The following is a 21,645-nucleotide window of genomic DNA, read 5'->3' as shown; positions in this document are numbered from 1 at the left end:
AAAGGCAAAACAACCTGTGTCCACATCATCCCTCCTGCCACCTCTGGCCCTGTGCTTTCACTGCACTCTGCACACACCCCCAGCAGACCCCACCGAGCTTCCAGGGATGATTTGGGTACTTGGGTATGGGTGACTGTCCCTGCCACTGGACGATGAAGTCTTAAAGGGCCAAGACTCTGGTCACCTTGGCTCTCCCAGCCCTCTGCTCTGTCCCTGATCATAAACTACTTTTGACGAACGAAGAAAACGAAGGATCAAGGAATAGAAGGGGTTGTGTAAGGGGCCAACCAGGATGAAAATCTTCATCTAGGCTCTTCCAACCCTACCCTGCAGCCTCCTCCCTCAACCCACAATCAGCAACATATCCTACAAAAACATGTTGACAAGGAAACCATCACCCACCCCTCAGGAGGCAAGAGATGGCCCCAGCCCAGTGCCCCTGCGAGGAAAGCTGGACCTACATTCAAAACCAGCTTCTGTCAAAGACACATTCTGCCATCGTGGGCAATCAGGCTGGTAGTGAGGACGAAATGAGAGAATGTAGACAAAGTGTGTGGCACACAATAGGGACTTGATGAATGGGGGCTGTTGTTTTCAGAGTGGGGCTCCCTGGCCAGCTCAGGGCCATGGCTGGGTCTGGCTGGCTGCCCACACCACAGGGCCTGCAGGGTCACACCCCCCAGTGCCTCCCTTTTGTTGCCCAACATGCAGGAATGTTCATAGTATCTGTGCCCTCCTCTGTCCACCCATTTATAAACTCAGTAGGCATGTCCCATGCACCACCAACAGCACAGGCTTCCAGGGCAAGTGAGAAAAGAGCATGCAGGCCGGGCGTGGGGGTTCACGCCTGTGATGCCAGCACTTTGGGAGGCTGAGGCAGGAGGATCGCTTGAGACCAGCAGTTTGAGACCAGCCTGGGGAACATAGTGAGCCCCTGTCTCCACAAAAAAAAAAAAAAAAAAAAAAAAAATTAGCCTGGTGTAGTGCCTCATGCCTGCAACCCCAGCACTTTCGGAGGTCGAGGTGGGAGGATCGCTTGAGCTCAGGAGTTCAAGATCAGCCTGGGCAACATTGTAAAACCCCAACTCTAAAAAAAAAATATAAAAATTAGCAGGTGTGGTGGTGCACATCTGTAGTCCCAGCTACTCAGGAGGCTGAGGTGGGAGGATTGCTTGAGCCCTAGGAGGTTGAGGTTGCAGTGAGCAGTGATTGTGCCACTGCACTCCAGCCTGAAAGAGTGAAATCCTGTCTCAAAAAAATAATTTTAAAAATTTAAAAAATTAGCCTGGTGTGGTGGCACACACCTATCATCCTAGCCACTCAGGAGGCTGAGGCAGGAGGATCGCTTGAGCTCAGGAGGTCAAGGTTACTGTGAGCTATGATTGCGCCACTTCTCTCTGGCCTTAGTGACAAAGCAAGACCCTGTCTCTTAAATAAATAAATAAAAAGAGCAAGCAGCATCCCCAGCTGACACAGCACGTGTCCCGTGTGCTGTCCTGTCACTGAGAGGTAGGAGGATGCAGCAGGCTGGAGTGTGGTGGACATGGGTCTATACCGCCTGTATTCAAATCCCAGCTCTGCCTACTACTATTTGTTTGACTTGGGCAAGTGATATGACCTCCCTGTGCCTTGGTTTATCAGTAAAAAAACAGAGCTAATAATAGCCCCACTCTCATAGGTAGCTATGAGAATTAAAATAGTTCAAAGACACAAAGTATTGTGATCACCAGCACTGCTATTTGATCCTCTCATGCAGATGTAAGGTAAATACTATCGTTGTCTCTCATTTTGCAGATGCTAAAACTGAAACTCAGAGAGGGGTAGTGACTTGCTTGGATCACACAGCCAGAAAGTGACAGGGCAGGACTGGACACCAGGTCTGTCTGACTCTAAACTACTTATTGTTTCCACTCTGCCCTCTGCGCCCCACTATTCCCTCCTGGACTCTGATGCCTCTGTGCTTGTCCCCTCACCTGCCCACAATGCCAAGGCCAACTCCCCTTGTCTAGCCCCAGCCAATCAGGGTGGACCTGCAGCCAAACCAGATGCTGCTGAGCTGGCGTTGCCTCGGTGACCAGGAATATCTGCTGAACAAGCCCACCCCAGGCTCAGCTTCCCATCTGGTCCCCATTACACTCCATCCCCCTCAAGACACATGTGTCATGCTTGCCTGGGGGGATGGAGGGAGCCCGGGAGGAAACGCCTGGCTGGGGAGAGGAGGGCTGATTCCAGCTGACAGTGGGGGAGTGATGACTGCATTGGCTCAGGAGGACAGGAGCTGCCCTAGCTGCAGTCTTGGTCCAGAGTGGTCCCAGGCCCAGAGCAGAGCTGGGTGGGGATGAGAACTAGGGAGAGGAAGACATGATGCAGGTGGGAGTGGGGGAGCAGGGGGCTGAGCACCAGGCTCAGATCCAATGAGAACAAGCTGCTCCCTCAATCTTGAAGTGGAAAGAACAAAGGTTCTGGAACAGACAGATCTCAGCTGGACTCTCTGAAATTTACTGCTGTGTGACCCTGGGTGAGTTGCCTTACCTCTCTGAGCATGTGTTCTCATCTATAAAATGGGGACATGTGAACCTACTTCACTGGGCTATGGTGGGAATTAAGGCGATAATCCATGAAAAGGCACATGGGGAATTCAAGTGCTGCCTCCTAAAGAGAGGCACTGCCAAGGTAATGCCTGTGGCACAGGAATGTCCCGGCTCACGGAGAACGGGTACGAGCAGCTGGAATGACCCTGGGTTCAACCTGAGCAGTAGTGTGGCCTGGGTTACAGATGTAGGGGCAATGATGACAGTGCTGAGGCTGCAGCTGCTAAACGGTAACACCAACGACATGGCACCAGCAAAAGCCACATCTTGAGCAATGACTTCATTCTAGGTTCCGTGCTAAGCACTTTACGTGTGTTTTCTAATTAACCATAACAGCAACCCCACGTGAAAGATGTGGAATAAGAGACACAGAGAGGTTAAGCAACAAGTCCAAGGTTGCACAGCTGGTAAAAAGATGGGATCAAATTTGAACCCAATTTCTACCCGATACTCAGGCATTATGGGAGCCTGCAGAATGGCGTGGGAGTTCTGGGAAGGGGGCGCTGGCTAGGCCCTTCCTGGGACACTCACGCAGCCACATTCCCAAACCCCCTCCCGGGCCCCCAAATTCCTGGCTCGGTAGTGATACAGCCTGAGCTCCTCCTCTCCCTCCAGGGCTTGGCTCAGTTCAGTCCCGTTCGGGAGCCAATCTGCCATTGCACAATTAACAATTAGGAACAACTTTTCTTTTCTTCCAAGGCAGGGATCGGCCCCAGCCCTGGTGACAGGAACACAGTGGGGCTTCTGACAGAACCTACTAGGTATGTCCCCAGCCCCTTGCCAAGCTGGGTGACCCCTTTCCTAACCCAGCCCAGTCAGGAAATCAAGGGTCAGACAGCCCCTCTCCATCTTCCTTTGTCATCTAAATCCAACCTCCCCTCCAGGGAACTTCCTGACTGTCCTGGCTCACAGCTTTCACGTGTTCCTAAGACCCCAACGCCACTGATTCTTTGTCTATTCAGTCAGTACCTGGCCTGTGCCATTTCCATGGGATCATGTATCTTTATCTACTGCAAGCAACTTGAGTTTGTTTGTTGTTGTTTTTGTAAACAACACTGTGCTTATCCCTCTCAATACCAAATCTAGTCCAGGACACATAGAAACTGTTTGACCCATGGTCTGCTTCTTGGCTTGGAGAACTCCTATTCACCCTCCAAAACCCAGATGAAATGTCATCTCCTCTATGAAGTCTTCCTCTGTGTCCCATGCTGCCCCATCTGTATGTATCTGTAGTGATTTGTATGTATCCCTAGTAGAAAACCCTCCCTTGTACTGTAATTAATAACTACTATCCAGGCACTGTGTTAAGACTGTCACACTCATTAATTTCAAATCTATCTCCCTGCAAGCCAGAGTCAATACCTATTTAACAGATGGGAGTGATAAGGCTCAGAAAGGTTAAGAGGCTTGCCTAAAATCACACAGCTAATAAGTGGCAGATCTGTAATTTGAGCCCAGGTCTGCTCATGTCCCAAGCAAATAATTCTTTGGTTGGTTCAGGCTGCCACCTCCATCCAACTGCACCTGAATCCGATGCCTACTGGGGTCCCAACCTTTGCAGTTCCCCCATGGATCGATCTCAGAGATGAGCTGTCACTCAGCCCCAATGTCTGGGGTATCCCAGGCCAAAGGTGATCTACCAGCTGGTGCCACCTCACCCTCACGGCGTCTAGGACAACCTGGAAAGTCCTAGGGGCTTGTATATAGGCAACTAGGCATTAAAAGCTGCTCCTGGCCGGGCATGGGGGCTCAGGCTTGTAGTCCCAGCACTTTCGGAGGCCGAGGCAGGCAGATCACTTGAGGTCAGGAGTTTGAGACCAGCCTGGCCAACATGGTGAAACTCCATCTCTACTAAAAATACAAAAATTAGCCAGGTGTGGTAGCGCATGCCTGTAATCCCAGCTACTTGGGAGGCTGAGGTGTGAGAATCACTGGAACCCAGGAGGCAGAGGTTGCAGTGAGCTGTGTGCCACTGCACTCCAGCCTGGGTGACGGAGCAAGACTCTGTCTCAAAAAAAAAAAAAAAAAAAAAAAAAGCTGGCCCTATTTTCCCCATATTCTAGGATTCTAGGGCTCTATGAATCCACTCCCTCTGTCTACACAGGCAGCGTCAGGAAAGAGTGCAGGTTCTGGAGTCAGTCAACCTGGGTACTGGCTGTAGGACCTTAAGAATGGGACTTAACCTCTCTGGTGCCACAGTCAGCTTACCTGTGATTTGGGAGAACCCCTCCTCACAGTGACTGAGTGCGGCTGTGTAAGTTGAGTACCTGCCACAGTAGCTGGCACATGTCCTCTTGTCTAGGGAACAGATTTACTACACGCACACAATGCGCCAGACACTGTTCTTGGTGCTGTTTACAGCAGCAAATCAGAAGAACATTACTGTCCTTAAGGGGTTCTTCACCCTCAGAACAGCAACCCCAATATTGTTGGCCTGTTCTCTCAGTGAGGAATCCCATGATGCCGTGGGTTTATCTGATTCTAGTTTTTTGTTTGTTTGTTTGTTTTTTGAGAAAGAGTCTTGCTCTGTTGCCCAGGCTGGAGTGCAGTGGCACGATCTTGGCTCACTACAACCTCTGCCTCCTGGGTTCAAGCAATGCTCCTGTCTCAGACTCCTGAGTAGCTGGGGTTACAGGCATGCGCCACCACACTGAGCTAATGTTTGTATTTTTTTTAGTAGAGATGGGGTTTCACCATGTTGGCCAGGCTGATCTCGAACTCCTGACCTCAGGTGATCCACCCGTCTCGGCCTCCTAAAGTGCTGGGATTACAGGTGTGAGCCACCATCCTCGGCCTGATTCCAGTTCTTAACATACATTAACACATATACTTCTCAGAAACTCTCCTGTGGTCGCCAAGAGACATGAATAAGGAAGTCCCACACAGCATGTGCTGTGGTTGTGAATGAGAAACAGCCTAAATGCCCATCTATAGGAGCCTGGATAAACCACAGGAGAGCCACATCATGGGATGGAATACTACACGGTAATGAAAACCAAGTGGCTGCAACTCAAACAACAGGAAGACAGAAAAGCTGCAGAAGTCAATATGGAGCCTCCAATCAATTATTGAAAGTTCAAAAACAGTGAGCAACATCATACCTATGTATCATTTAGGCAGGCAGAATCAGGCTGGGCTTGGTGGCTCACGCCTGTAATCCCAGCACTTTGGGAGGCCGAGGTGGGCAGATCACCTGAGGTCAGGAGAAACAGTATCAAGACAGTCACTGAAGAGTCTCTCCCAGTCTCTTCCCCTGGGAGAGAGAGTGGTAAGAAACAGACTGGGGGTGTGGGGGTATGGGGGATTCAACTGCATTTGGGATGTTTTATTCCTTATGCTGAACACTTATATACCAGTGTTTGGTTTTACTGAGCCTGATGCTTTTAATATGTCTGAGATATTTTGCTACCCACCAGAATAGGTCAGACAGACTTGGGCTTCGAGCCAGCCCTGTGCTTTGCTGCCATGTGATCCCAGTCTTCTCTGTGAAGTGGGAATCCTATCGCCCACTGTTAGCTCCCGGGACTCTTCTGAGAATTAAACAAGGTCGTGTCTGCAAAGGGCCTGGCATCCGGTGGCTGCCATTGTTCCTGCTGCTGTTGGGAGGGTCTCCCAAAATGAACAGACAGAGGGGAAGCCCAGCTCGCAGGCCTCAGATGGGGAAAAGGGTTTGCTTCTCACAAGGCCAGTCCAGCCCGCGGCGACACTGAGCTGGTGACGCATCTGCAGCTCTGGGGATTGAGCAATCTTGGTCCCCTGACCGGGATGGAGTCATGGGCCTAGGCTGGCTGGAGCCCCTCTACTGCTCCCAACCCGCTTCTCAGACTTTGTGTTCCTGGCCTTCTTGGGACCCCTCCAGGCTGGCAGCCACGCCCTCCCCTCTGTGAGCTAGGCAGGAAAGCCCGGTTCCATTCCTGCCCAGTTCTCTTCGGCCTCTCCTGAGCCCCTGCTCCCCAACTCAAGGTGGGGTCCTAACCGCCTTGCATCCAAACAGATCCTCTGGAGACGCACGAGTGGGTCAGGGCAGTCAAGAGCTGTGCGGGCTCAGACAGGTCATGTGACTTCTGTAGGTCCCTGGCTTTAGCAGGTGTGGCAGAAGGTGTGGGGTGCCAGTGTCTGTCTCCTGGTTCAAATCCAGGCTCAGGGTGTGACCCCAATGTTCTTGAACTTAAATCAGAGCCACCGCGATCTCTTTCTCAAAGTGGGGACAAAACACACGCAAAGCAGGGTCTGCCCCTCAAAGGTGCACCTTGAAGGTATCAGATGGCATGGACGAGGTCCCCTCGCTGACTGCTGTTACAGTTAAACGATTCTTCCCAGCTCTGCACAATTCAAGTGATAGCTGTTGGAGATGAACATGAGTGAGGGAAACGGTGGGGGAGAGCAATGGGCAAGACCTGGTGTGGCAAGTGGGGAGCAGGAGGCCCTCGTGTGGACTCGCAGAGACCCAAACCCAATGAAACAAGTACCCTGCTGGCGCATGTGCAGGAACTGATCAGCGTTCCTGAGGGCCCAAGGACATTTCCAGGGCACAGCTTGGGGAGGGCAGCAGAGTGGGAGCAGCTGTGAAATTGGGTTTCAGGTCATGACGCAGTTGGGGAACTTATTTCCTTCATCCCTGCCCTTTCCTGACCCTGTCCCACCCCCTTAACAAAGGTCAGCCTGGCCTAGGGGTGTCCTCCCTGGAGACCTCCCCTCCCTCGTGCCTCGGCCTCTCACTGTCTTTGGGACAGACATTTCTCCGCTCTGGGCTTCAGTTTCTCTATCTGTAAAATGGGTGGGGTGATAGTTCAGGTCTTAGCAACTTCTAAAATCCCATTTTTGAAGACTTAGAACCAGTGAGCCTTCCTGAGGCCCACTTCACAAGCCTATCCAAGCAGAGGTGGCAAAATCCTCCTCCCTGGGTGAGAGGCAGGCGACACCCCTGAATTGGTCACAGCAGCCTTCCAAGGAGCTAACCCGACCTGACAGTCACTTCAGCCTGGCCAGGCCCCCAGGCAGTGTGCCAAAAAGCGGACAGGGGAGGGGATTTGCAGCAAGAGCTACAGCTCCCCAGAGGCTGCACTTCTGTCGGGGGAGACGCTGAGCGAGGGTCAGAAGAAAGTCAGCATGGGAAATGTGACGTCAGCAGAGGCAGATGCGAAGGAATACTATCCGAAAATGCTTCCGTAAACTCACCCTCCCAGGAAGCCAAATTCTGTGGGTTTTCAGTGGAGCTGGGTCTGTACAATCTCCCGGGCTCCGTTTTCTCATCAGCTCGGTCAAAATAATAAAGTGAGGCCAGGCACGGTGGCTCAAGCTCGTAATCCAAGCACTTTGGGAAGCCGAGGTGGGTGGATTGCCTGAGCTTAGGAGTTCGAGACCAGCTTGGGCAACATGGTGAAACCCCGTCTCCACTAAAATACAAAAAAGTAGCCGGGCGTGGTGGTGTGCGTCTATAATCCCAGCTACTTGGGAGGCTGAGGTGGGACAATCGCTTGAACCCGGGAGGTGGAGGTTGCAGTGAGCCGAGATCGCACCACTGCTCTCCAGCCTGGGAGACAGAGCGAGACTCCGTCTCAAAATAATAATAATAATAAAAGTGGACTACGCAGGGCTTTTCTAGAGACATGATAAGACCTCGTGTCTAAATGGCCTGGTACATACTAGGGCCTCCATAAATGCTGGCTCCATGCTGCCCCCACCTCTGTCCACCAGGGCACCCCCGGCACCAAGGGCCAGACTCCCTCTGCTGCCCCCAATCTGCTTCTCAGACTTTCTGCTCCTGGCCTTCTTGGGAGCCCTCCAAGCCAGCAGCTGTGCCCTCCCCTCTGTGAACTGGGCAGGAAAGCCAGGCTCCATCCCTGTCCAACTCTCCTCAGCCTCTCCTGAGACCTGGCTCCTCATTCTCGCCACTCCCTACCAGGCACCAGCAGGCACTGCTTACTGTTCCCTAGTTTGTCTTGGTCCCCCAGTGGGCCAACAAGCAGTCTGGGTGTTTACATTAGTGGGTCAGGGCCCCCTGCCTGCCGAGACAGGCTGAACAAACACACGCGGTCCCATGGCTTCTGGTGCCAGCCCCCACACACCACTCGCCACCCAGGCTGTCTTGAGTCCACAGGTGTCCCCACCCCACTCCAGATCTTCTGTTTACACTCGGCAGGAGCATCCCATCTTTTGACTTCCCTGGGCCACAATGTAAGAAATATTGTCTTGGGTCACACATAAAATACACCAACGATAGCCGATCAGCTAAAAAACAAAGGTTCATGCATAAATCTCAGAAAGTTTTAAGAAAGTTTATGAATCTGTGGTGAGCCGCATTCAAAGCCATCCCAGGTCACATGCGGCCCACGGGCCGCAGGTTGGACAAGCTCATTCACAGATTCTCCCCATGGATTCTGTTTGAGGTTTGCTGCGTCCAGCTGATACCTGGTGAGACACTAACCCCGCCCATGACTATCTCCAGGCTCCAGCCGTCAACAGCTGTATGGGCTCAGACAGGTCACCGGACTTCTCATTTATAAAATGGGGATGGTGACAGGGCCAACCCCACAGAGGACTGCTACGATCAAATGGGATAATGAGAGGTAGGCGCTAAGCACGTTGCCTGCAGGGCTCATGGAAGGTGCTGGAGAAATAAGCTTTTTTAAAAAAATCTAATACTGTTTTATGAGTAATTGAAGAGTTTGGCCAGAAGTCAGTGGGTCCTGAGAATACAACCTAAAAATAAATAGAAAATTCTTGGCCAGACTGTGCTAAGCACTTTCCATGTATTATCAACGCCTCGCAGCAACCCCAGGAGATATGGTATGCCATCATCCTTCATTTGCATAGACAGGGAACTGAGGCTCAGAGAGGTTGAGTCACTCACAGGGGGTCACACAGCTCCCTGAAGGACGCACGTGTCTGTTCCAGAGCCTGTGCTCTTATCTTCCACACTCACCCAAGCTCCTATAGGGGCCGCAGCCTCATCTCTGTGTCTTTCTTCCCCACCCTTCCTTCATTCTGCGGAGGGTTCCTGAGGTCCCCAGCCTCCTCTAGGCCATGGAGTCCTGGGAGCTGCCAGCAGCGTGGAGCTCGGCTGTGCAGCCTCCTCTGCCTACTGCCGAGGTGGTGCCTTGAGGAGCTGTGATGGTCTTCCCTTGCCCTGGGTCTGAGCCTCTAGGATCCTGCTGCTGCAGAACCTCCTGGTTTGGAAAAGGGGAAAGGAGCTGTCTGTAACTCATCATTTAACCCATGCCAGGCACCACGCAGATATTTTCCCACATAATCTTCACGATCACCCTGTGCTGGAGGTACTACCATCCCCACTTTACAGAGGAGGAAACCGAGGTTCCAAGAGGTGGTGTCACTTGCCAAGGGTCCCAGAGCTAGTGCGTGGCGGAGCTGGGGACTCAAACCCAGGTTGCTCTGACTCAAAGCCCACAATCTTGCTGCTCCCCAGGCTGGCCCCTGCTCCTGGGAGAGATAAGACCCCATATAAACAACCCTAACATAAACCAGAAAGCCAGGCAGGCCTTCAGGAGGCCCAGATAACAGCTGGGAAGATACACAAAGAGGGGCTCAGACTTCCTGGGGAAATCTCTGTGTGAATAACATAAGAGGAATTCTCCACTGGGAGGAGCAGCCCTGGGGCCCCCAGCAGCCATGTCCTGGAAGAGGGTCTGTTGGGGACCTAGGCCTGACCACAGGAAAGACAATTTCCAGTGCAGTGGCCCATGGGTGCCTTCACAAGTAATCAATATGGAATGAGCACCTACGGTGTGTTGGGCCAGGCACCAGGCTTGTCATGCACTTATTATCTTTCTCCATTCTTTCTGCAGTCCTGTCACACAGGATTGATTGATTGATTGATTGATTGAGATGGAGTCTCGCTCTGTTGCCCAGGCTGGAGTGTAATGGCGCAATCTCGGCTCATTGCAACCTCTGCCTCCCGGGTTCAGGCGATTCTCCTGCCTCAGTCTCCGAAGTAGCTGGAATTACAGGCACGTGCCACCACACCCGGCTAATTTTTGTATTTTTAGTAGAGACAGGGTTTTACCATGTGGGCCAGGCTGATCTCGAACTCCTGACCTCAAGTGATCCACCCACCTTGGCCTCCCAAAGTGCTGGGATTACAGGCATGAGTCACCGTGCCCACCCTATTTTCATTTTAGAGAAGGAGAAACTGAGGCTGAGAGAGGGAAGAGTGCTTCCTCAGGATCTAAGACCGCTTGGAAGGGGCCAGTTGGTGTGATTCCCAGGTCCGAATGAAACAGAGCTGCGTCCCCGGCCACCCTTTGGTCTGGTCTTGTCTCCCTCCTCCTCTGCCTGAAGCTCCCTCACTGCTGCCCCACCTGGCTCATGTCGGGAGCTGGAACAACTTCTGAAGTCAGCATTATATGCCCCTTTTACAGATGAAGAAACAGGGGCTCAGAAAGAAGTGGCAAGGCGGCTTCTCAGTGAGATGGACTGGGGATGGGGGTGTGGATAAAACCAGGAGACCCCACACCCCACCTGAGCCCGGAGTGCAGCTCCCTCCCTAACGGCTGGGGACAGGTCAGTGCCACCCACCTCTAGCAAATGCTTCCATTCCCACAACCATGGGCACCTTGTGGAGGACTTGGTAGCCCTTAGCCCAGCAGACGCCCAGGCAGCCTGGCTGCACAGTTGCCATGGAAACACCAGTGGGTTCTTTGGGGGCAGGAGAGCAACCAGCCCTTCTCACCTGGCCAGTGCAAGGCGCAGGCTGAGGCACAGGTTGGGGCTGTGCCAGGCCCCCCACATGTGTCACACTCCAGGGCCCCAGGCCTGTGACCAAAATGGCAGTGCCACTGCTGGCATAGGGGATGGGGACACCAGTGTGGTGGCACTGTTTGGCCCTGAGGGGTTGGAAGTTGATCTAACCACCTAGCTGGGGAAAAGGACAAGAAAACCCAGCGATGGAGAGGAGAGGCACAGGAAAGGGGGCAGACAGACAAGGGCCTCTTGTCAGGAAGGACAAGAGGTTCTGATCTAGCACTCTGCTGAGAGAAAGAAACGGGGAGGCCGGGAAGGGAAGTGGGCATGGCCCCCGGAAGAGGACGCACATGGATCCGCCCTCTGCTGGAATTTGTGCATGTTTGGTGAAAACCCCTCACTGGGGCTTTGGAGGGAGGGCAGGTCCCAGGGCTCAGGGGTTGGGGTCATTTCCAAAAACAAGGCTGCTTACACTTTCCCAAAGCACCCACATGGCAGAGGAGAGTCAACCTGTGCCCTGGCAGGACTGAGGACACAGCTAAAAGCTGTGAAAAAAGCTTAAGTCTCATTTCCTTTTGAATCTCAAAAATTCATGCCAATTCTGCATTCTGCTCCAAAATAGTACCTTTTTATTTTATGATGCAAGTACCCTACTCTGATCCCCAGGGCAATCTCACACACTGGTATGAGAAGCTCAAATATAAAAATTAAGCATGAAACCTCAAGAGTGGATAAGCTGACCTTGAGGGCGTAGGTGGAGAAAGGCCCTAGCCTCCCAGAACAACACAGCTGGAACCGGCGGGGGGAGGGTTATGGATCAAAATACACATAGCCCTGACTGCAGGCCGGACACTCTGCCAGGGGCTCACATCCATTCACTCATTCATTTTCCTCTTACCCTCTTTAAAATCGTGTGCCTACTACGTGTTAGCACTGTTCTCGACGGATATAGCAGGAAACAAAACAGACAAAATCCTTGCCTTTGGGCCAAGTGCAGTGTTCATGCCTGTAACCCCAGCACTTTGGACGGCTGAGATGGGAGGATCACCTGAGCCTGGGAGTTCGAGACTGCAAAGAGCTGTGATTGTGCCACTGCACTCCAGCTTGGGTATCGGAGTGGCACCCCGTCCCAAAAAACTAAAAATAAAATAAAATAAAATAAAATAAAATAAACCTTGCCTTCATGAAACTTATATGCTAGTAGGAGACAGACTAAATAAGACAAATCAAATATGCAGCATGTTAGACTGTGGGAGGGGCTAAGGGGAGCAATGAGGTAGTGAAGGGAGACAGAAAATGGGAGATGGGGGCAATTTTCTTTCTTTCTTTTTTTTTTTTCTGAGACATAGTTTCACTCTATTGCCCAGGCTGGAGTGCAATGGTGCAATCTCGGCTCACTGCAACCTCCACCACCTGGGTTTCAAGCTATTTTCCTGCCTCAGCCTCCTTGAGTAGCTGGGATTACAGGTATGCACCACCATGCCCGGCTAATTTTTTTGTATTTTTAGTAGAGATGGGTTTTTGCCATGTTGGTCTGGCTGATCTCAAACTCCTGACCTCAAGTGATCCACCTGCCTCGGCCTCCCAAAGTGCTGGGATTACAGGCATGAGCCACTTCACCCGGCCTGTTTGTTTTTAAAGAGACAAGGTCTCACTCTGTTGCCCAAGCTGGAGCGCGGCCTTGACCATAGCCCATGCAGCCTCGACCATAGCTCATGCAGCCTTGACCTCCTGGGCTCAAGCGATCCTCTTGCCTCAGCCTCCCAAGTAGCTGGGACTACAGATGTGCACCACCACACCCGGGCTCATATAGCTTCTTAACCGGGTGGGCAGAGTAAGCAGGGGGCAGAGGCCCATCCCCAAGGGAGAAACCATCCATCAGTGGGGGACTGACAGGGACACTCCACCCACTCAGCCCAGTGTGCTTCTGTCTGGGGTGACTCCAACGGCTGCCACAGCTGTGGTTAACCGACTTCAGGTCTGACTGCCCTCTCCAGAGCTGCCCTAGAATCCCTTTGCCTGTGGCTGAAGTGTCCCTCAGAGCTGAGGAACAAGTTTGGAGAGGACCAGGAGGGGCTCTCCCCACCCCCGCCCCTTTCCCACATGAAGAGAAACATTTCGGGGTTGAAAAAATGACTCATTCTCCCCAGAGAGGGCTGGAGCTGAGCTGAGTCAGGCAGAAGGAGCCCGCGGGTCACTTAATCGGCCTCCCTGCTCTGGCAGAGATGGCTCTGGGCCCCAGGAAGCCAGGGACAAATGGAGGCGGAGGTGGCAGAGATAAGCAGCTAGTGGAGTGTGCCAGCCTCTCCTTCCCCAACCGACTGTGTCACTGGGTGTCACTCAGCACTGCTCAAGTTGAACCTGATGCAGAAGAAAAATTCCTCTGGACTTTCCTGAACGAGCTTTATGGCTGACTCACTGCCACCTGGAGCCTGCAAGAAAAGTCACAAATCACGAAAGAAGGAGAAAAACAGTTCTCGTTAAGCCATGTCTTCAAAGGAGGTATCAGAGGTCGCCAGGAGGAAAGCACACATGTTTTGTTATGGGTTTCCTTCTCTAAAGAAACACGTTACACAATAGAGGGGGGTTGAGACTGGTTGCAAAACTGCAAAATCCAATTTTGTGTACTGGATTCAATTTCTTCATTAGCTGACACTAAACACAGAGACGTGGCCCTCGTGACTAGATGAACCATAAACTGGCTCCAGGACCACCAACCTGGTACCTGATGGCTTGTTTCTGCTCCCCACTCTTTCCCTTCATGCATCTTTCTCTGAGCTTCTGCTCAAGGCAGGTGCCAGGACAAGCCAGCGTCTCGAGCGGTTCCCCTTCAGCGGTGAGAAGTAACGTCACAATTAAAGGGCAAGAGGGGCCAGAGGACAGAACAGTGCCAGTTCCTCATCCAGATCGAAATTTGCTTCCAGCTGCCTGTCCCCACACCAGAAAGGGCACTCCCTGCTCCCCTGCAGGCTTCTCATCCTCTTTTGCTGGCCTCCTCCCTCCTCGCTGTCCCTGGTCTTTTTCAGCCACAAGCAAAACACACTCAGCCTTGAAGTCAGATGCTCTACAGAAGCCTGCAAAAACAGAGTCAGGAGTTGTGTGGCCTTGGCCGAGTCACCTCACCTCACCAAGCCTCAGCCTCCTCATCTGTTAAATGGGGACACAATAGGACCCACTTCCTTGGAGGTGACTGAGGTATGAATTGAGTCAATGCATTCATTGCTCAGCACACAGCTTAGCTCAAAGTTAAAGCTCAATAAATTGTGGTTCCCACCTCCTGCTCCACGGAGCAGACATGAAACAGGTACGAGAAGCAACGAGAAGGGGCGGCAGCAGAGCATCAACACACAGGGAGTCCTGCCTACTGTCCCGACGCCACCCAGAGGCTCAAGGGGTGCCCCGGCTGCTCTCCGAAGCTGCCGGTGGCACTTTCGCCAGCCACCTCGTTTCCAAACTTGCTGCCAGCTTCCCCTAGCGCAGTGATTTCCACAACGGAGCTCCCGGCTGTGGGAAGGGGGCTTTCTTTGACTTGTCCTAAAATGGCCTCACCTGGACCCAGTGGGGTGTGGGGACCAGGGGGCTGGGCCTGGACCTATGAGCATGTTTCCTGCCTCCTCTCAGCCCCCATCCTTCTGCCGCCCCACGTTCTCAGCCAACAATAGCTGCTTCCCAGACTCAGCTGCCACACAGCACGAGCTCCCTGAGCAAAAATACCCACGCGGGGGAGGGTGGGGAGGTACAGGAGGGGCCACAAACGGGGAGGGCTGGGAGAAGGGGTGGCAGGATCAAGCTTGTCTCTTGAGCGCCTACTGTGTGTCAAGCTGAGAAGGGTGAAGCCCCTGGGGGTTAGAGAAACCTGGGAGACCGTGGGGTGTGTGTGTCGGGGGTGCTGGTCTCTAAGACAGCAGAGCCTCCAGTCCCCAGAGAGGGATCAGACCCAGGTCCAGGGTCTAAGGGTGAAGAAGGGGTCCAGGGAGAAGAAGGTGCCTAAGCAGGAAGCAGGTCCTAGAACCTAGTGAGAAAAAAGGGGGGCCTGAACCCCAGAGAGAGATCCAAATCTTAAGGAAAATAGGGGCTCAGGTTCGAGGAGATGAGGTTCATAATGGGGGGTTATATTTCCGGTTTCAGGAGGGGGATGGTTTGGAGCAGCGTAGGGAGGCGGGGCGAGGCCTGCAGAGCTAAGAATCCATTTAACTGAGCAGCATCTCAGAGGTCTTAGGTGCCAACTGGGGTGACATCAGGGAAGAAAACAGAAATCCTAAGACAGCAGCCAGCAGCCTGCAGTTACGGAGCCTGGATGGGGAAGCAGCTCCCCGCTGCTGGGGAGACCCCACTGAGCACAGAGAGGGTCTCCCCAGGCTTTGGCCCCTGCGTCTCCTTTCTCTTCATGGCAGGGCATCAGCTCGGGTCCCTGGAAACACCCCCGCTCCCCAGCAAGGGGCTGTGTTTGCACAGCCCCTAAACCCCACCTCTGTGGACTCCATCAAAGCCTGGGGAGGGCAGGGTCCTGAGGGCCCTGGTCTCGCTGGGGTCGTATAGGTCACACGGAAAGAATTTGGAGGTCACAGCACTGCCCTCCCTGTAGATGCTTCAAAGCACCCCACTCCCTTGAAGCTGCCAGACTCTGCAGGGAGCGGGGCATGGGGAGGGACGCAGCCACCAGGAGACTGGGAAGAGGGACTCTGCCAGAGCAGCTGCCAGGAATCTGGGGCCTGGAGTCCATGTTTGGCTGGAAGGCCCTGGGATGGGAGGCTCCAGCTTAGCGTCTGGCTCTAACACTTGGACTGTGTGACTCCGGTGGCTCATGCAACCTTTCTGGGCTCTGTTTTCTCATTTGTCAAAGCGATGGGCTGATCCCCTGCCCCACTCCAATCAATCACCAGGCCCTGCCCACTCTACTCAGTTTCTCTGTCTGCCTCTCCCTCACCACTACCACTGGCCTGGGCAAAGCCACCACCATTTTCTGATGCCACTCTTGCCCTCCCCACTGAAGTCAAGTTGGATCATCTTAGCTCCCTGCTGACACCCCTTCGAGAGCCGGGAGACCTCCACCCTGCTTGTTATACATTTTTGCCTTTTCTTACTTTGAGGACACAAATGGAGTCTTTTGGTATAGAGGAAAATAAAGCCTCACCTGGTCTGCACGGCCCTGCGGGACCCAGCCCTGACCACCCTTCAGCTTCACCCTTCCTCTCTACTCCAGCTACACAGCTGGGGTCCCCAGCCCCCCGGGCCTCAGACCAGTACCAGTCCATGGCCCGTTAGGAACCAGGCCGCACAGCAGGAGGTGAGCTGTGGGTGAACATTACCGCCTGAGCTCCGCCTTCGGTCAGATCAGCGGCGGCATTAGAGTCTCATAGGAGCGCGAACCCTATTGTGAACTGCACGTGCGAGGGATCTAGGCTGTGCATTCCTATGAGAATCTATGAGAATCTAACTAAGGTGATGAATCTAACTAACATGAACTGAGGTGGAACAGTTTCACGTACCTCAGACCATCGGGCTTAGTTAGATTCTCATAAGGGAAACTACTCTTCACACCCTGTCCATGGAAAAATTGTCTTCCACGAAGCCTGGCGCCAAAAAGGTTGGAGATTGCTGCTACAGGTCACTCACCCCAGGACCTTTGCACATGCTGTTCTCACAGCCTAGAATCTTTTTCTCTCCATTTATTTGCCTGGTTAACACTTAACACATCTTTCAGATCTCTTCTCAAATCCTTCTTCCTCAGGGACGTCTTCCCTGCTCCTGCTCTCTGCCGGGGATGGCTCCTCTGACATAAACTCCCATAGCAACCTGCTTATAGTTAGAGATCTGTGCAATTGTCCAAGACCATGCCTGCTTGCTAACCATTCTAGACCTTGTGCCTGGCACATAGTGGGTCCTCAGTAAGTGGTAGATATTGCCACCACTGATCATCCCACATTTACCTATGCTGATATTTGGCAGATGTCCCCAAGAATCTGTGTGTAGGCCAGGTGCAGTGGCTCACGCCTGTAATCCCAGCACTTTGGGAGGCCGAGGTGGGTGGATCACCTGAGGTCAGGAGTTCCAGACCAGCCTGGCCAACATGGTGAAACCATGTCTCTACTAAGAATACAAAAAATTAGCCGGGCATGGTGGCGGGCGCCTGTGATCCCAGCTACTCAGGAGGTTGAGGCAGGAGAATCGCTTGAACCTGGGAGATGGAGGTTGCAGTGAGCTGAGGTCACTCCACTGCACTCCAGCCTGAGCAACAAGAGCGAACCTCCAACTCGAAAAAAAAAAAAAAAAAAAAAAAAGAAGAATCTCTGTGTGGAAGTCTGCAAAAGCAACCGCGTTGGGTATTAGGAGAACACAGGCCTCGGCAGCTGAGGGGTCTGCTTTCTAATCCCAGCTCTGCCACCGCAAGCTTTGGGCAAGGTACCACCTCTCTGAGCCTCAGTTTCCTTATCCAATTGATCTAAAGGTGGAATGGACATGCTGGCTGTTCATCATGACTGCTGGGAATCTCTCTCTAGACTCCCACCTCCCTTTGCATCCATTCCCCCTACCAGGCAATGTTCTGATGGCTGAAGTGACCAAATAAAATGCCCAGGATAGTGTTGGACCCAGAGAAGACATGTAATAAATTAGGATTTCTAGCATATTCTATGGTCCACCAGCATCAGAATCAGGCATTCTGCTGGAAATGTAGGTTCCTGGACCCTCCCCCCGACACTTACTGAGTTAGAACCTCTAGGATGAGGGCAATGAAACTTGCATTTGTAACTAGCATTCCTGATGATTCTCATGCATATGTCCGTTGAGAAGCACTGAAATCAATGCAACCTTATGCTTGCTACCGCTAACTTGCAATTCCTGGGTGTCCTGATTACCAGCACAGAGGTGAGACTCACCAGAAAGGGGCGTGGCCTTCATAACCTGGTATTCTTCCTGATGGCTTAAAAACACGAGTACAGGCCTTGCAGTTAGATTGAGGTGCAAATTCCAGTCCCTCTACTTACTGGCTTAGCTGTGTGACCTTGGACACATGGCTCAACCTCTGTGAGTCACCTTTCTCATGCTTAAAACGGCAGTAAATTACCTCTACCTGCCAGGATTGTTGCAATGATCTCAGGAGGTGCCTTATGCAAAGCACAGTTCATGTGCTCGGGGCAAAGAGTGGAAAAACAAAACAGGAAATGCTTCTCTGTCTGTCTGTGCCTCCTACCTGCCACAGGAGAACTGCGGGTAGAATCTGTGTACCCTTCTCAGCACACCACAAATCCTAGTCACTTAGAGAGACACAGACTGCCTACAAGGCTAGTCAACTCCCAACCACCTTTGCAGAAGGGGGAGAGAGTGGGAGTTTGTGAAGAGCAAAAGCAGGAATTGGATGGGAAAATGGTCTAGGGCTCACGTGGAGTGACCCAGGACCCAGAGTCTCACCTCCCAAGGCTAGGCCTTGTAGGGCAGCAGGGCCAAGCATGCCGCAGGAAAGAACACAGACTCTGGAGCCACACTGTTCAGGTTTAAATTTTGGCTCTGCTACTACTAGCTTTGCCTGGCTGGCAAACTCCTACTCATCCTTCAAGACCCAACTGAAACATCACCCCCCTGGACCAAGTTACCGGGCCTTTAAAGGCTCCTGCCCACATACTCGCCAAATAGTTTTTTTTTTTTTTTTTTTGAGACAGAGTCTCCCTCTGCCACCCAGGCTGGAGTGCAGTGGCATGATCTCCACTCACTGCAACCTCTGCCTCCCGGGTTCAAGTGATTCTCAGCCTCCTGAGTAGCTGGGACCAAAGGCGCGTGCCACCATGCCCAGCTAATTGTTTCGTATTTTTTGTAGAGATGCGGTTTTGTCCTGTTGCCCAGACTGGTCTCGAACTCCTGGCCTCAAGTGACCCACCCATCGCAGCCTCCCAAAGTTCTGGGATTACAGGTGTGAGCTACCGCCCCTAGCTGACCTCACCAAATACTATTCAGCAATTTACCTGCTAATTTATCTATCTCTCCCACAGGCCTGGGAGCTCCTGGAAGGCACAGACACTGCCATGCCTGGCACAGGAAACGTACTCAGCAAATGTTGCTTCAGTTTGAATTCCAACTTTTTCAGCCTTCTGAGTTTCCTTTCTCTCCCCATTAAATGCTTCCTAGGCTAATCCTTCTTCCTCCCCCTGACTCAGGTCCTTTCCTTTCTGGGTCTTAAACTTCCACACCCCCTTCCTTGAAGGTCCCTATCCGCTCACCCCTGAGCTGATGCTGAACACAGGCTGTACAGGAAGACCTAAGATTAATTGCTTCCCTTTGCTGGCTGCAAAGGACTCTCATGGAAGGTGAGGCGCTCAGAGTCCATGAGACTGGCTGATCATAAGGACTACGACCAGCTGGGTAGAAGTCAGTTATGGAGGAAGCACAAGTTGGATTCAGCCAGGGGTGGTGGTTCACGCCTGTCATCCCAAACTTCGGGGATCCGAGGCAGGACGATCGCTTGAGCCCGAAGTTTGAGACCAGCCTAGGCAACATAGCAAACCCCGTCTCTACAAAAAAATTAGGCCAAGCACGGTGGCTCACGCCTGTAATCCTAGCACTTTGGGAGGCCGAGGCGGGTGGATCATTTGAGGTCAGGAGATCGAGACGATCCTGGCCAACATGATGAAACCCCATCTCTACTAAAAATCCAAAAATTAGCCGGGCGTGGTGGTGCAGCACCTGTAGTCCCAGCTACTCAGGAGGCTGAGGCAGAGGAATCGCTTGAACCCGGGAGGTGAAAATTGCAATGAGCCGAGATCGTGCCACTGCACTCCAGACTGGCGACAGAGTGAGACTCTGTCTCAAAAAAAATTAAAAAATTAAAAAATAAAAACTTAGCCAGGTATGGTGGTGCATGCTTGTAGTCTCAGTTACTCGAGAGGCTGAGGTAAGAGGATCGCTTGAGTATGGGAGGTTGAGGTTGCAGTGAGCCATCATGCACGATGGTGCCATTGCATTCCAGCCAGGGTGACAGGCAGAGTGAGACTTCGCTAAAAAAAAGAAAAAAAAAAGCATAGACTCTGTAGCCAAAACTGCCCAGGTTCCACTCTAGCTCTGCCAATTACTGACTGAGAGGAGAGATACATTACCTCTCTGTGCCTCAGTTTTCCCACCTACAAAACAGGAATAACAATAATAAGTACCTCACAGGGTTGATGTGAAGATTAAGTAAATTTATAACATAAAATATTTAGCGCTGTACCTGGCACACAGCAAACACTCAAGAAACACTATTATTATTACTGCTAAGACTAGTAAAACACCGCGGGTAGGAAAGAATGGAGGATTACTGAATAAAGCCCTAATGCAGACAGAAGTTACTACTATGTCACTCCCACAAGGAAACATCAAACATCACCACTCCCAGGAGCCTCCTCAGAAGCAACCTGCCAGCCCTGGGCTGGTCATTCTCTGATAGTATCAGGGCCATTTTGTCCCACTTTCCTCCGTGGACTTGAGCTCACTAAGGGCAGCCTTACTGCACCCTCCCCCACCCCATCCTCAGCACCCAGTGGTGTGCAGCAGGGTTGTGGGAAATATCTGCCAGACAGACAAGCTTAAGATGTGGCCCGAGTCCCCTCCCCTTTCTGGAGAGGCCTGCTTCACTGGGAAGGCAACTCTCCAATGCCATAGTACAAACCCCTAGAGAGCCCGCATCCCTTCCAATCCCATCCCTGCCAGGCACTGGGAACGCAGAGGTGAAAAGGCAGGGGCTCTGCTCCATCAGAACCCTGTCTAGTAATAAATCAGGTGACATTTATTAGGCACTTAGTGTACTGCAGGCACTGATCCTGGCACTTTACAAGAATCTCGTCGCTTATTTAAACAACTCTCTAAGCTTGGCACTATCCTCACTCCCATTTTACTTATGCAGAAATAGAGGCTAAGAATTAAGTACTTTGCCTGAGGCTGCTCCAGTAAATGGCAGAGCTGGGATTCAAACCCAGGCAGGCTGGGCCAGAGCTTGAACTCTTGATCTGTGATCTGTGTTAGTCCAGGGGGAGGGGGGAGGAGGAGGGGAGAGAGATAGGAGAGAGAGGGGAGGGAAGGGGAGGGGAGGAAACAGGAAGAGAGTGGAGGAGACAGGAGGAGAGGGGAGGAGAGGGGAGAGGAGCGGAGGGGAGGGGGAGAAAGATTTCAGTCCAAGGTGACCCTGAGAGAAGTCAGTCAGGCGAGGAGTTAGAGGGAAGGGGGCTGCGGGAACACAGGATGGGGGTGGGGTGAGCGGATGGTGAAGTAAGTTTCTAAGAACAGCTATGGAAAGAGAAACAATTGGGACATGTGTCAACAGTGTTACAATATTAGTGCCATCCAATTCTGCACCATGCATGCTCTGAGTGCTGCTCCTCTCACTGAA

General features: G+C 52.3%; 1 protein-coding gene across 6 annotated transcripts in view; it reads right to left on the bottom strand.

The window, feature by feature from the left end:
- The window catches only part of ECE1 (endothelin converting enzyme 1), a 127,295-nt gene that overhangs the window by 93,098 nt on the left and 12,552 nt on the right, over nucleotides 1-21,645 (bottom strand). For 2 of the 6 annotated variants that reach the window (XM_016955680.4, XM_063804520.1), the window contains exon 2: nucleotides 9,517-9,760. The exons of the other annotated variants lie outside the window; for them this stretch is intronic. The gene's annotated coding sequence lies outside the window, so the exon portion shown is untranslated. The remainder of the gene's footprint in view (nucleotides 1-9,516; nucleotides 9,761-21,645) is intronic. 6 annotated transcript variants of the gene reach the window in all.

This window comes from Pan troglodytes, chromosome 1 (genome assembly GCF_028858775.2).
Source record: "Pan troglodytes isolate AG18354 chromosome 1, NHGRI_mPanTro3-v2.0_pri, whole genome shotgun sequence".
Classification (NCBI taxonomy): Eukaryota; Metazoa; Chordata; class Mammalia; order Primates; family Hominidae; genus Pan; species Pan troglodytes.
The sequence above is the reverse complement of the archived record's forward strand: the minus strand, read 5'-3'. Positions and strand labels throughout refer to the sequence as shown.